This window comes from Taudactylus pleione, unplaced genomic scaffold, assembly GCF_031769625.1.
Source record: "Taudactylus pleione unplaced genomic scaffold, aTauple2 ptg000703l, whole genome shotgun sequence".
In the NCBI taxonomy this organism is placed as follows: domain Eukaryota; kingdom Metazoa; phylum Chordata; class Amphibia; order Anura; family Myobatrachidae; genus Taudactylus; species Taudactylus pleione.
In genome coordinates, this window is record NW_028285105.1 from 3,958,842 (window position 1) to 3,974,963 (window position 16,122).

At 46.7% G+C, this 16,122-nt stretch overlaps 1 pseudogene; it reads right to left on the bottom strand.

The window, feature by feature from the left end:
• LOC148477649 (uncharacterized) overlaps nucleotides 1–8,384 on the bottom strand; it is a 51,149-nt pseudogene extending 42,765 nt beyond the window's left edge.
• Nucleotides 8,385–16,122: the final 7,738 nt, after the last annotated feature.

Below are 16,122 nucleotides of genomic sequence, written 5' to 3' on the forward strand. Positions count from 1 at the left end.
GGCCGCGTAGCGATCTTTAGTTGAAACAAAACCGACAGGGCAGAAACATGCTCCTTCAGTCAAGCAAGGCGTAGACCTAAATCCAAGCCTGCCTGAAGGAAAGCCAACACTCTCGATATTCTAAACTCGCGATGATCGTACGCTTTAGGGCGACACCACTCAAAATAGGTATGCCACACCCTGTGGTAAATTCTAGCTGAAGCATGTAACATGGTATTGACCACCGCTCTAGAGAAACCCTTGGATCTCAAGAGGGAAGTCTCAAGAGCCACGCCGTCAAAGATAGCCGACTCAGGTCCAGGTAGAGACAAGGACCCTGAGACAATAGGTCCGGCCTCTGAGGTAACAGCCAAGGAGTGTCGATGGATAGACACTGGAGATCCGAGTACCAACTCCTTCTGGGCCACCAGCAGGATCTTGCCTCCTTCCTGCCTGAACTTTCGAATTACTCGAGGCAGCAGGGAGAACGGAGGAAACAGGTACGCGAATTAGAAGTTCCATCGTGCCGACAGAGCGTCCACCAGGAGAGCTCCTGAGTATCTTGTTCGGGATCCGTACGCCCACAGCTTGCAGTTGTGTCTGGAGGCCATGAGGTCTATTTCGGGAAGACCCCACTTGTCCACCAGAAGTTGGAACACCTCCTGGTGAAGAGACCATTCCCCCGGGTGTACATCGTGGCGGCTGAGGAAGTCCGCCTCCCAGTTGAGCACACCCGAAATGGCCGGAAGATTGCCTTCTGCCCAAGTCAGAATGCGGGACACCTCCCTTAGAGCCGCTTGGCTTCGAGTTCCTCCCTGACGATTTAGGTAAGCCACCGTGGTGGCGTTGTCTGACTGAACCTGCACAGGTTTCCCCAACAGGAACGGTCTTGCATGCTGCAGCGCCCTGAACACTGCTCGAATTTCCAAAATATTGATTGGCAGGTCCGATTCCTCTGACATCCACCGGCCCTGGAAGACGTGTGGGCCTGTCACCGCGCCCCAGCGCCGAAGGCAGGCATCCGTTGTTAGATGGACCCAATCCGAAATCCAAAACGGATGTCCCCTGCTGAGATGAGATTTTTTTAACCACCACGTCAAAGACAGGCGCACTTTCGGAGTGAGCTTGATCATCTGCGTCTTTATTCGACGGGGATTTCTGTCCCATCTGGACAGGATCAACACTTGTAGAGGCCTGGAATGGAACTGGGCATACTCCACCATGTCGAACGTTGACACCATGGAACCCAGTAACTTCATCGCTGAGAGAAGAGACTCGGCGACTGCTTAGAACATCTTTTCCTCCGTCAACAAGATCCTCTGTTGCTGAGAGTCCAACAATGCCCCGAGATGGACCATTCTCTGAGAAGGAATTAGAGAGGACTTCTTCCAGTTCACTATCCAGCCGTGAGCCTGCAATACTGATATTGTCAGTTGTAGATGGCTGCAAAGGACTTGTGGCGACCCTGCCAACAACAGAAAGTCATCCAAGTACGGTTACAGGCGAACTCCCTGCAACCGCAGGTGTGCCGCCATGACCGCCATTACTTTTGTGAACACCCGAGGAGCCGTGGAAAGGCCAAACGGTAGAGCCTGAAACTGGTAATGGAGGTCCGACACTGTAAATCTGAGGTAACGCTGATGAACCCTGGCAATGGGGATATGCAGGTAAGCATCCTGAATATCTAGGGACACCATAAAATCCCCAGGCTGCATAGCTAAAACAATAGAACGCAGAGTCTCCATTCGGAACCGAGGGACCCTTAAAAACTTGTTCAGGGACTTGAGGTTGAGTATAGGTCGGTATGATCCATTTGGTTTTTGAACCAGAAACGGAACAGGTTCTATTACTCCCATCTGAAGCATAGAACGCACCGACTCTTGGATCGCTAGAGCCTTCGTTGGATCTGAAGGATGTGCTGTTACAAAGAACTGATGAGGAGGCCTTCTGCGGAAGGAGAGGGCATATCCCTGAGATACCACTTCCCTTACCCAAGTGTCTGTGGTGGTTTTCAACCAACACTGAGCGTATTGCAGAAGTCTGCCTCCCACCTTGGGCTCCCCCAAGGGGAGGCCCAACCCGTCAGGCTGAGGGTTTGTCGTACAGCTTGGCAGTTGGGCGTCTGGTACTCCAAGCTTGCTTCTTGGTCTTAGCGGTCTTTTTGGGATCTGAAGGTCTCGGAAAAGACTGAACCCTAGGTTTTCCCGGAGGGCGATAGGGCCGAAAGGACGGATTTTTAGACCCAGGCGGAGTCGGGGCTGAAGGTAGACAAGCAGATTTGGCAGCTGCCAACGTGTCCACTATTTTATCCAACGCTGGTCCAAACAGGACCTGCCCATTGTAGGGTAAGCATTCCAAGCCTTTCTTGGATTCAGCGTCCGCCCTCCAAGAACGTAACCACAAGGAGCGTCGAGCGGCCACAGCCGCTGCAGAAATCCTAGAAGTAAGCAGGCTCAAATCCAAAGCTGCTTCGTTAACGTACATAGCGGAATCCTGAAGGTTACCCACTAACCCAACCTGTTCGCTGGTACCCTCAGAAGCAAATGATGCTTCCAAAGCGTCCGCCCATCTTTCCATAGCCTGAGCCACCCAGCAGACAGCCATAGCTGGTCTAGATGCTCCTCCAGCAAGGGAATAGACTTTAGGCACACCTCCACTTTACGGTCTGTAGCATCCGTCAGAGAAGACATAGACGGCATAGGCAAAGTTAAGCTCTTTACTAAGCGCGTCACATGAGAATCCACCTGAGGCGGAGACCCATTTAGTGAAGTAATCTTCCGCAAAGGGATATGTACGAGCCAGAAGCTTGTGAGGTTGAAATCTTTTTCCCGAAGATTTCCAGGCCTCCTCCATGTGATCGACTAGCTGACCAGATAGAGGGAATACTGCTGCAGCTCATTTAACCTCTTTAAAATAAGCATGAGTAGGTGCTGCAGTTGTCGTCAGTAATTACCATGGCCGCACGGACTGCCCGTATGAGGCCTGGAATGTAAATACTAGACTTAGCCTCTGCCCCTACTTGAGGAGTGTCAGTGTCCGACAAATCTAGAATTTCGCCCTCATCAGACGAGCCGTCATCCTCATCATCCTGGGCAGATGCATATGATAATAACGGTCTTTTAGCAGGTCTAGATTGATCCTGCTGAGAGCCCCGCACCCCAGAATCAGACAAACCTGGGTCAGCCTGATTAAGGACATGCTGCGGGGAGCGCTGCATTACTATCGGCCCCGGAACAGGAGGCGGGACTACCGCCTGCTGTGCAAACCCCAATTGTGGAAACGCAGGAGGGGCTGCAAGCCTATATACAAGAACAGTCAGGGCTTGTGCAAAACAAGCCCAAGGTGGTTCCTGAGAGGTGCTGGGTACAGCAGAGGTACCAGGGATGGCCAAACATGCAGCACATAACCCATCCTGAAGTACCGCCCCCTCCCCCACACCTGTTTTACATCTGAAGCAGGAAAATAGGAGAGGTGCTCCTCTAACAGAGTCCTCACTGGACATAGTGGTATGTGACACTCCTCTCACAGAAATAAACTTTAAACTGTGAGGTAAATTCCTACCCTGACAGTACTGACACTGAGAGGGCTGGTCAGGAGGAAGAAATAGGGATAGTAAAATGGCTGACAGGAGAAAAGATCACACACACAGCGCTAGCACAAAGTCACATTCAATGCAGAAGCCCTGCACTAAGTGCACTATCACATACACAGACTTACAGTCTGGCAGTGATAGCGCTACATACGCCGACCTTATACTGGGAGGAGAGGTATGTAAGGGGCACCCAGGCTCCGCACCCTGCACCACAGCGTCTTTGCTCATAAAATGGCCGCCGGAGGATGAAGGGAGGCGGGCCTGGGGAGGATCACTGCCTCAGCCCGCCAAAACCACATGTAAGGCGCCGGAGAGCAGCGATGGGGAGGAGCCTCCTCTGCGCTACACGGAAGGCATCCTCCCCTGGCAGGCCATTAACCCCCCTGGATGCTGGAACGTGTTCCGCAACTCTCCAGCCCCATATCCCTGGTGGTCTAGTGGAGAGCGCAGGCATCCGCCTGGCTCCACTATACTGCCGTCCCCAGGGAGCCCCCAGCCCTGGGGACGCCGGACTGTGAGTCAGCGGGCGCCTACCACAGACGCCCGCTGCTTACCTGATGTCGCCCCCCGTAGATCTGTCCACATTCCCAGGCCCACGGGGGTTCCGCTAGCTGGAACCCCCAAGAGCCTGCTGAGCTCCCCGGATCGCTACCGGTGATCGGCGCCGGCGGGGGTGTCGGAGCGGTAGCATGGACGTCCGCTGGACAGTCCTATGCTACCACTCTTGAAGATCTTCAGGGGCTGTTATACACAGCCCCCCTCTGCGATAACCGCTCTCCCGGCCGGGCACCTACTGAAACTGAGGTGCCTTGGCCTGGGGGCGGGGTATAGGAGGGGGCCCTGGGAGGGACATCTTTAACTCTGTTGTGCCCATGGCTGGAGCCAAGCCCTATACCCCAAGGTATACCTGTGGATCCCTAAGGACCCTGAGATAGAAAGTGTGTATATTATAATTCCCCTAAAGGATATATATCAGAAATGGCTGTACAGTATGTCAAAATTGGATTGCATTAGCTAAACAGAGCAAATGGCCACGTGACAACTAGCTTGTGAAGACAAGCTTCATGGACATAACGTCTGCTCTCACTCCAGGTGGCCCTGCTTGAATACAGCAAGAGGGTCGTTTGTAGCACCTTACATTAGCAGGCTTCCTACAATAAAATACCTTCCAAGCCAAGAGTGTTATCTGAGGTTTGGGTCTTGTAGCTGTGCTAATTTGCATCCACACAGGCCCTGGGAGAACAAAGACCAGTATTTTGGAGCCTGAAAAGGGTGGGGGCTGCTGGGGCATGAGCAAGTCATGGAACTGTAATGCTCAGCATTCCACACTGCTAGGTGTTCTCATACACACATTAATATGCACAATTGCGCTGTTAACTAGTCGCATATTAGCGAATGCATAAGATCCTGTATGAAAATGCTGAATATTAGCTTCATGCACACACATCTGCCCCAAGTTAACTAGGGTCTTTACATCAAACCCCACATCCTCACACATTACATATTCACATACAAGGTTCCATAAGCTTTAAGGTATAAGATTCAAGTATGCACATTTACTATAATTGCTATGAAATAAAGATTATTTCGTAACTAAGGTTTTATACGTGATAAGTAAGCCATGTTTGGTATTGTACTGATGCGTACTCTCTCAACAGTATTCCGGTAATATCGATGGAGAGATCGCAACATGCATTCTCAACTTATGGACCGCAGAGACTTCAAGCAACAACTGTTAGGATTTGCATGGGGCGGGAAACCAGAGACCACCAGTTGTTAGAGGCTGGATCGTGTCTATTTGAACCAACCTGTTAAATGCCTTGTAACATATGCCCTCTCCTTTAGGACCAATGGTATTAGCAACAAACTTCTCTATTGTGTTGTTTATTTCTGGGGGGTATAAATATGTGTGCTCTGACCCTGGGTTCCTAGTCTTCGTGCTGAATGCTGATTGACGAGGGGTTTCTTGCTGATGCCTAACATCTGGACCAGAGAGCGCTGCGTATGTATAATTGTACGTGGGTCTGTATAATCTCTTTGCGCTAAGATTTTATGAGGATCATAGCGTGTAACTGCTGTACTTTTACTTGAATAATACTTTGTGCTTTGGAACCACAGGTTCTAGGTCTGGAGTCTTTATTTACTGTATGACTGCATACGCAAATTAGCGTCATCCTTAGAGGTTTATAGGCAGGATATTAGAAGGTATAGGCAGGGGTATATAGAGGTTCAAAGGCAGTATCCTTAATACTTTTATTAAGGAAGTTAACACCATTAATAAATAACAATATATAACAAACATGTAAAACTCCCGGGAGTGGGAAATGGACTGTGACGATAGGATTTTGGTACTTACCGATAAATCCCTGATTCCACAGGGGACACTGGAGTCTCAATACAATGGCGTATAGGAGTGGGTTAACCGGGAGCTAGCACCTTAAAAAAAAACTAACAGTAGCTAGCTCCTCCCCCTCTATACCCCCCCAGGTCAGTCTAAAAATAACTGTGCCTGAGGAGAGCAGGAAGTAAGGAGAAGGAGACAGAAAAGCTACGATAACTACATCTATGTAATAACACATCATACACAGAAAGAAAAAAGGTAACAGGCCAATCAAACGACCTAATGCAACAACTGTAGTATCTGTAGGGACAGTAACAATGCAGAAAAGAACAGCGCTGGGAGGGGCGTCCAGTGTCCCCTGTGGAATCGGAGAAAGGGATTTATCGGTAAGTACCAAAATCCTATTTTCTCCTTCATCCACTGGGGGACACTGGAGTCTTAATACAATGGGGACGTCCCAGAGCTTACATCCCGGGTGGGAGAGCGCTGAGAACCCTGCAATACTGCACGGCCAAACTCAGAAGCGGAGGCCGCAAAAGTATCAAATCGATAAAACTTAAGGAAAGTATGCTTTCCCGACCAAGTAGCTGCTCTGCAAAGTTGGCTTAATGAAACCCCCCAAGCAGCCGCCCATGAAGGACCTACCGAGCGTGTTGAATGTGCGGTAATGGTACTAGGTGGTTGTCTGGAAGCCACCACGTAAGCCTGTCTGATAGCCAGGCAAATCCATCTTGAAATGGTTTGTTTGGACGCCGGCCAACCTGGACGGGACAAATCAAACCTAATAAATAAAGCGTCAGATTTACGGAGGGAAGCCGTCCGGTCCACATAAATCTTAAGAGCCCTGACTACATCCAATAATTTAGAATTTGGAGAATTGTCTTTGAAAACCAGGACCACTATCGGCTGATTTATATGAAAAGCAGTCACTACCTTGGGACCTTGGGAAGAAAAGATTCTGAGTGCGCAACTCCGCCCTATCCTCATTAAAAATGATGAAGGGGGGACGACAGGATAAGGCACTGAGTTCCGACACTCGCCTTGCTGAGGCGAGCGCCAACAGCAGAACCACCTTCCAGGTTAAATACTTCATCTCTACCCTGTGAAAAGGCTCAAAGGTTTCAGACTGAAGGAACGTTAAAACTAAATCCAAATCCCAAGGTGCAGTGGGCGGTACGAAAGGAGGTTGAATTCTGATGACTCCTTGTAAAAAGGTCTGAACATCTGGAAGTAAGGCCAATTTTCTCTGAAAGAAAATTGACAATGCAGATATTTGTACCTTTAAGGAACCTAGACGAAGGCCCGCTGTGAGACCGGCCTGAAGTAAAAGGAGGAGACGTGATGTCCTAAAAACTGCTGGAAGGTAATTACGTCTCTCGCACCAAACAACATAAGCCTTCCATATGCGATAGTAATGCTGAGAGGTGACATCCTTCCTGGCCCGCATCATAGTGGGAATCACGCTGGACGGGATCCCCTTGCTTCTGAGGACGGCCCTTTCAGTAGCCAAGCCATCAAACGAAGCCGCCTTAAGTTCTGATAAACGAACGGCCCCTGCAGAAGAAGATCCTCCTGAAGGGCCATGGTTCATCTATTAACAGATTTTGGATTTGCGAGTACCATGCTCGCCTGGGCCAATCTGGTGTTACCAGTAGTACCTTGACTCTTTCTTGCTTGATTCCCTGGAGCAAGCGTGGAATGAGAGGAAATGGAGGGAAGACGTAGATGTAATGGAAAGGCCACGGAGCTGTCAGTGCGTCCACCGCCGCAGCTTGAGGATCCTTTGTCCTGGAGTAGAAGACTGGTAACTGGTGATTTACTCTTGACGCCATGAGATCGGCTTGCGGACAGCCCCACCTCAGAGTCAGTTGATGGAATACCTGAGGATTTAGGGACCATTCCCCCGGATGGATGTTCTGCCGACTGAGGTAGTCGGCCTCCCAGTTCTCTACTCCCGGTATGAATATTGCAGAAATTGCTATTGCGAATTCCTCTGCTCATATCAAAATCCTGCTTACCTCCCTCATAGCGGCTCTGCTTTTTGTGCCGCCTTGTTTGTTTATATATGCCAATGCCGTGGCATTGTCTGACTGAACTCGGATCGCCTGACCCCTCAATATGGGCTGCGCCATCTGAAGGCATAAAACACTGCTCTCAACTCCAGCACATTTATTGATAGTCTTGCTTTCCGTTGAGTCCAGTGCCCCTGAAAATGCTTTCCCAGGGTCACTGCTCCCCACCCTCTCAGGCTTGCGTCCGTGGTGAGGAGCATCCAATCCCACATTGCAAATCTTCTTCCTGCCAACAGGTGAGAAGAATTCAGCCACCATATGAGGGATGTTCGTGTTTGAGGCGCCAAAAGGACCTCTGATGTAGAAACAGGTGGGACCCTGACCACTGGGAAAGAAGATCTAACTGAAAGGTTCGGGCGTGAAATCTTGCGTATTGTATCGCCATGAAAGCTGCTACCATCTTCCCGAGAAGACGGATACAGAGATGTACAGACACCCAGCGATGCTGTAAAACCATGCGCACCAGGTGCTGAATGGGGGCAACCTTGTTCTGGGGCAAAAATACTTTTTGTTCCTTTGTGTCTAGTATCATTCCCAGAAATAGCAGGCGTTGTGTGGGGATCAGGGAGGATTCTTGAAATTTAGGATCCATCCGTGTTGTAAGAGATCACTCTGCGCCTTTAACAGGCGATCCCGTAACGAGACCTTTATCAAGAGATCGTCCAAATATGGAACAATGACAATACCCTGACGATGCAGCAGGGCCATCACTTCTGCCATAATCTTTGTAAACACCCTTGGTGCTGACGAAAGACCGAAAGGCAGGGCCTGAAATTTAAAATGTGAGTAGTATTGCAAAACGAAGAAAAACCTGATGAGGGGGCCATATCGGCATTTGGAGAGAAGCATCCTTTATGTCGAGGGACACTAAAAACTCGTCTTTCTCGAGACTCGCAACCAGATTCAAAATGGAATCTCTCCAATCCGTGAAGACTCGCAGATAAGGGTTTAATTCCTTGAGATTGAGAATGGGCCTCATGGAGTCGTCCGGCTAGGGCACTACGAACAAACTGGAATAAAACCCTTGACATTTCTGGTGGGATGGAACCTTCACTGTTACCTGAGACAATAACAGTTTTTGTATTGCCTCCTGGATAGCTACTTGTTTTTCTGCAACCTGAAGTAAACCGGTCTTGAAAAAACGAGAGGGAGGCTGTATCCTGAAATCCAGCTTTAGTCCCTGAACAATGACATCCCGAACCCAGGCGTCCTGACAAGACTGGTTCCAAATGTCCTTGAAACGTAGGGGCCGAGCCCCTACTCTGGGGTCCCCCAAATGAGAAGGGAGAACGTCATGCGATAGGCTTTGCAGCTGCTTTATCCTGCAGTGAGCTGGAGGCAGCTGATGACAATGCTCTACCCCGGCCTCTGGTACCCCAGGAGAAAGCCGGGCTTCCTCTGGCATGCCCTCTAAATCTCCCCGGGGCACAAAAGGACCGAAAGGACGGACCTGCCGAGGGTCTTTTGGTAGGAGGAGGGGTAGCAGATGATAAATAAGTGGACTTTCCACCTGTAGCTTGTGAGATCCACTTATCTAATTCCGAGCTGAAAAGAACATCCCCCGTAAAAGGGAGGGCCTCGACCGCTCTCTTAGACTCTGCGTCTGCTTGCCACTGACGCAACCACAGAGCCCTTCTAGCTGACACAGCCAATGCTGAAGATCTGGCGGATAGACTGCAAATGTCCTTAGACGCTTCCCCCAGGAATGCAGCTGATTCTGCAATCTGATCAGCTAACTGAATGAGGTCATCGGGTTGTGCATCGGACCTAATCCCTTCCGCTAGCTGCAAAGCTCAATTGTCAATGGCTTTGTTCACCCAACAGCAGACTTGAGCTGGACGCATCAAAACCCCTGCTACAGTGTAAAGGGATTTTAATGTCTGTTCCAGCTTCCTGTCCGAGGTCTCTTTTAAAGCAACAGCACCCGGCACTGGAAGTACTGTCTTTTTAGAAAGACGGGCTACTGATGGGTCTACCGCAGGAGGAGTTTCACACAATCTCCTACTGTCCTGTGGAAAGGGGTAATAAGAGAGATAATTCTTGTTCATTTGAAATCTCTTATCTGGGTGTTTCCATGCAATAGAGAGAATATCATCCAGCTCCTCCGATGCTGGAAAGGTAACGGACTGCTTAACCCTTTTACCAAAAATAAGACGGTTTTGCAGTTACCTCTACATCCTCCACATGTAACACCTGGCGTACTGCTGTAATAAAGGGCTCTACACCGTGTGATGCAGGTTCAAATTCCTCAGTAATCTGAACCTCCTCCTCCTGCACTTCACCCTCCTCTTGGTCCTGAACATCCTCTTCCTCTAATTCATCCCAATGTAGGGGATTATGAATCAAGCTTTTACTAAGGACCTGAGTAGATGCAGAGGGTGCCTGAGACATTGCTTTTGTAAGACCCTCTACCGATCTTGCTAGAGATTGAGCCCAATCTGGTTCAGCTGCTGTCTGATTTAGCTTCTCCCTGTCTCTGCGAGCTGCTTCCAATTCAGATGACAGGTTAGATATAAATGATGCTAATTGATCCGATCACATAGGCTGGCTCACATTAACAGAGTCCTGAGGCTGAGACATGCAATTATCACACAGTAAGGAAGCATTAGGCTGTCTCTGTGTGAATTTTTCCCCACAAGTCTTGCAGGAAAAGGACTTTTTGGCTGCTTTTGACCCCTTGGTAGACATCCTGAAGTGTACTGTTACCACACACACACACACACACACACACAGAGATAGAAAAACGACAGTAGTAATTACAATCACACCTATGACTGACTGAAAAGGGGCACAGAGGGGGATAAGCAATGCACTGTACAGCGCTTGTTGAATAACGCTGTAACAATGATAGCAAGAGTACTAGCCTGACTCCAGAAACAGCCTGCTCCTCCACTTAGTAGTGCTCCAAAATGGCCCCTCAGCGTTCTTTAGAAGTGCTGAGGCTGATAGGAGGCAGAAGAAGAAGAAAAAACGTAAGCTCCGCCCCCCCACTATGGCACCTTCCGTGCGAGCGGCAACTGAAATGCCCACCTATTATAATGTCCTGGCTCCTCTGCTAACCAGGGAGCCAGGTGACACTAACCTTGACCCTGGCTATGCTGCCGGTGGCGGGCAAGTGCTGTGGGAACCCGCAACGAGCACTGCAAACAGCGCGTATCTGGGTTTCCCAGAGACTGAGGTCTCTGTAGCAGGAGACCTCAGCGCAAACTTTTGTGCAGCAGCGGTGAGGTCTCCCCCAGCAGCATCCATTGGTGTAGACAGGCAGGGGCAGTGGGCTGCCTGTCCATCCTCCTGCTGATTGGAGGTCATTTCTTTCCTTAAAATAAGCCCTAAACGGGAGACAAACGTCCAGCTCCCAGGGCACACTTTTTTAGACTGACCTTGTGGGGGTATAGAGGGGGAGGAGCTAGCTACTGTTAGTTTTTTTTTAAAGGTGCCAGCTCCCAGTTAACCCACTCCTATACCCCATTGTATTGAGACTCCAGTATCCCCTAGTGGATGAAGGAGAAATATAGTTACATAAAATCACACTTTGCGGTGTGTAACATACTAAAACATAAAAATGAAAAATGAAAATAAGACATAACAAATATATCAATAATGATAAAATAAAAATAGAAATAAAAATAAAAAATGCAAAGAAACAACAAAATAAAAACACAAAACAACCAATGAAAATCCTCAATGACATAGTCACATAAAAGTGCGGCTAACACAGTCACAAAGGGCCAGATATATATGGTGATGAGTTCATGAGGGGGATCCCTCAGGTCTGTTCTAATAGGATTAGAACACATCCCCATTACTGCTAGGGGGTTTACAGATACAGAACGCTATGCCGACATATACAGAACACTATGCTGCCAGGAAGCTGCATGGATTTTGAAGATGCAATCTCTGAAACCACAGGGACTTAATGAAACGATTGATTTAGAATTTATTTGATATAATCTAAGTGGTATTTCTGACTATAAACCTGTTGGTTTGAGTGTGATTGTTAGCTTTTGTGCGATGAAGCGCCCTGTATAATATTTGATCTAATACAAACCCTCCTCCTTTTCTCTGCATACTAGTTTTGTTATGCTTTTAATGTTTAGAGGTCAGCTATACTTCACTGGTCTCAGTCCTCTCTGTCCCTTACATTCTTTCACTAGGTTTCCTCACATATCTCTTAGAGCTGTGTGATATGATTCTCTAGTAGTAGTGCACTTTCTAGGAATTGAATTGTGTATCTTTCTTCTCGTCCAGCTCAATCCTGTTTTTATCTGATCCCTATGAATCAGGGAAGGATTAAGGTTCACTATTTTACCTGGATTTGTTTATATATGGCTTCCATTTTTATATAAGGTTCCCACTTTTACTTGCCTAACCCAGATATCTAGCATGTCAAGTCATTGTTTAAATGAGTGTATATCTACTTTTTTGTAATTTCCTTAATGTTATATATGTATGTTCATGTAGATAGTGGTATTAATTATACGTACTCATATGATTTAGCCATCAGTTTTTCATGTCTTTATTTATATTTTTATATATTTTTTTTATTTATTTATTTAATCATTTATTTATTTATTTTTTATCATTCTGAGTGTTACACCTGTGTAACCCATGTGGGTTTGTTTTCTAGCTCTAATTGCCACCATCTGTAACAATTTGCGCTAATTGCTCAACCTATTTAGTCCTGACCTGGTCCACTGACAAACACTTCTTGCCTCTTGAAAAAGCCACCGGAGTGCGGTGAAATGAGTTGAGGAAACAGGATTTTGTTTACTGGCTTACTGGCCGAGGATACGGTGGGCACGGAGATATTAGCCCGTCTGCAAGTGTTACTCACTTCCTTGGATTTACAATCACGCTCCCCCGCTTCATTTACTTACATCAGCTGGCACCCCACGTGACCCGCATGGCTCTGTGGGATCAGGACACTTAGAGGGCTGTGCTTGGAGGATCCCTGGAGGGAGACGGCTTGTCTTTGTGCCGGGAGACAGTATTATACTGTCGGAGCTCTCTGTACGTGTTAACCGCTGGAGCGGTGCTACATACAAGAGGACAGTGAGTACCCTGGATTAATATCATATCCCATTCTATATCAGCTCATTCCAGTGACAAGTGAAAGCTGTACCAGATTATTGTGGGACATTAGAATTATCTACTACTTTGGGCTATTTACCACCGCCATCACCGTTTGCCACACTTTTAATATTGACATCTGTACCAACAAGCGGCCAGTCACCATATATATCTGGCCCTTTGTGACTGTGTTAGCCGCACTTTTATGTGGCTATATCATTGAGGATTTTCATTGGTTGTTTTGTGTTTTTATTTTGTTGTTTCTTTGCATTTTTTATTTTTATTTCTATTTTATCATTATTTATACATTTTTTATGTCTTATTCTCATTTTCATTTTTATGTTTCAGTATGTTACACACCGCAAAGTGTGATTTTATGTAACTATATGTCACAGTCCATTTCCCACTCCTGGGAGTTTTACATGTTTGTTACATATTGATATTTATTAATGGTATTAACTTCCTTAATAAAAGTATACATTATTACTCCTTGTTGTACGTGCTAAGCGCCACCCACTTTTTTTACATTTTCTCTCGTTGTTGTCGGAGGTTTGGCAAAGCTTCCCGTGGGTGTGCGGCATTGCACGCATTCAGGGAGATAATTCTTACACCCTCACTGGAGCTTGGGCTAATTTTGCACCTTGAAAATGTGGGTGAAAAAGTTCAAAGTGGGGGTACAAATTCAAAAACTAGCAAAACAGCCTTTGGGGGGTCTGCAAGTATGGGGAGGTGTTTTTTTGCATTGCAGATGTTTGCTTAAGGTGCGTTTTTGGTGCATTTTAATGCTTGACTTTAGCAATTTTAAAATATGTTTGCACCCATTTTCATGTACCCCAAATTTGATGGGACTGCTTATTTTCCCCCCCAAAAAGTGTCTAAATGCTATTCTTCACCACTGACCCAAAGACACTAAATAGCACCTATTCAGACCATTCAAAGACCCCACATACCTTTAGCAGGGCTATTCTAGGGTCCCCATAGTAAACCACCATGTCAGAGCATCTTTTCGGGGGTGTCAGGCTGATTTCCCCAAAAATGACAGGACTTTGACAATTTCGTTTTCGTCGGGTCCCGTTTTCGCCGATTTGGAATTGAATACGGGGATAGGCGGGGACGTGCACGATAACTTTTCGACGGCAAAACCTCAGATGACAGAGAAAAGTCTGGGCTCTGACTTTTTGCTCCAAATTGAATTCGGGCCATAGGATGTAATTAAGGGGTGCTCAGTAACGGTCTCTCCATGGTTATATGTATTTTAGAGCTTTGTGCCAACGTACAGTATTACCTGTATTTTATTTATATTTTAGTTGTGGATGCATGCTATGGTGCATGTGTGTATAGTTGAAATGCAATTAAACACAATTCACTTGACTACAACTTTAGGGAAGAAATATTATTTTTAAAGCTGTTTCTTCTATAGACAGCATATCTATTATTGTTTATTATAAATAAGTCAAATTGCGACCACCACTACTATTATGCATGATCGCAGCGCATTTTTGAAAGATTTAGCATTACTGTTTTCCATATTAACAGAAATGTCTACTTACTTAAAAAGCATGGATAATCCCTAGCTTTTGTGGTGACATGAGTATGGAGAAGTGCATGTGTAATGAGGAAGAGTGGCCATAATGAAGGCAGCATGGATGTGGAGAGCAGGGAGTGAGGGACAACAAAGGAACACAAGCGAAGACAGGCAAGAGATATCCTATTTATATAGGTTGATGATTGTAAACAGTTTGCTACCTTACCCTTGTCATGTCAGTCATATTACATCCATTTATCAATGGTCTGTTTCGGACCAACAACTACTGTTGGCTTAATGTTATTTGGGTGATGGCCCTTTTTTGATACACTCCAAATAAGGGCCATAGCCATAATTTTGTGAACCTCATAGCAACATCTTGAAGGGGCCCTTTCCCCTTTCTAAAGAGCCACCCCCTAGAAGTTGCTCATTTTATGCCCCATAGTAGTGCCCTAGTTACTTTTATGCCCCATAGTAGTGCCCTAGTTACTTTTATGCCCCATAGTAGTGCCCTAGTTACTTTTATGTCCCATAGTAGTGCCCTAGTTACTTTTATGCCCCATAGTAGTGCCCTAGTTACTTTTATGCCCCATAGTAGTGCCCTAGTTACTTTTATGTACCATAGTAGAGCCTAAGTTCATTTTATGAATTATAGTGGTGCCCTAGTTAATGCTATATCACACAGTGTCCCCAGTTTATATAATGTGACATTGTAGTGTCCCAAGTTAACAGTATGCCACATTGTACTGCCACCAGTACACATGCCAAACAGTACCCCAGTTCAGATTATGCTGTACTGCCACCAGTACACATGCCACACAGTATCCCCAGTTCAGATTATGCTGTACTGCCACCAGTACACATGCTACACAGTATCCCCAGTTCAGATTATGCTGTACTGCCACCAGTACACATGCCACACAGGATCCCCAGTTCAGATTATGCTGTACTGCCACCAGTACACATGCCACACAGTATCCCCAGTTTGCATTATGCTACACAGTGGTTAGTGTGCAATTCCGAAAACATGATAGACAATGACCTGGGTGCAGCTGCATCAGTCCCAAGAGGTGGACACCCTAAGCCTCTGGGCCCCATAGTAATGCACTCCCTGCACCCACTATAGCTACACCCATGCTCCAAATACTGTTATATGTTATCTAGATCATACCAGGACAAGCTGCTTCCTGCCATACTGTAACTATGACTATGAATATCAAATCAGAAATAGGATCAGATGGATATATATGGTCAGAGTTTAGAAAATGTGAGAGTTTAACAGTAAAGTTATAGGGGGCATCCACTAGACGATAAAGTTGAACGATAATGATAAAATCGTTTGATAATCGTTCAAACATCGTTTGCAAATCGTGCAGTAATTGTTTCTAACGATGTACGATGCGCGCTCCCGCTGGTCGTTTGATCGTCTCCTCCATCGACTGAACATGCAGGTCAATTTCACTTGATTGCTTACAAATCGTTTACACATCGTTCACGCTGAACGATCAAACGATGAACCACTATCTGCCCACTATATCTGAAA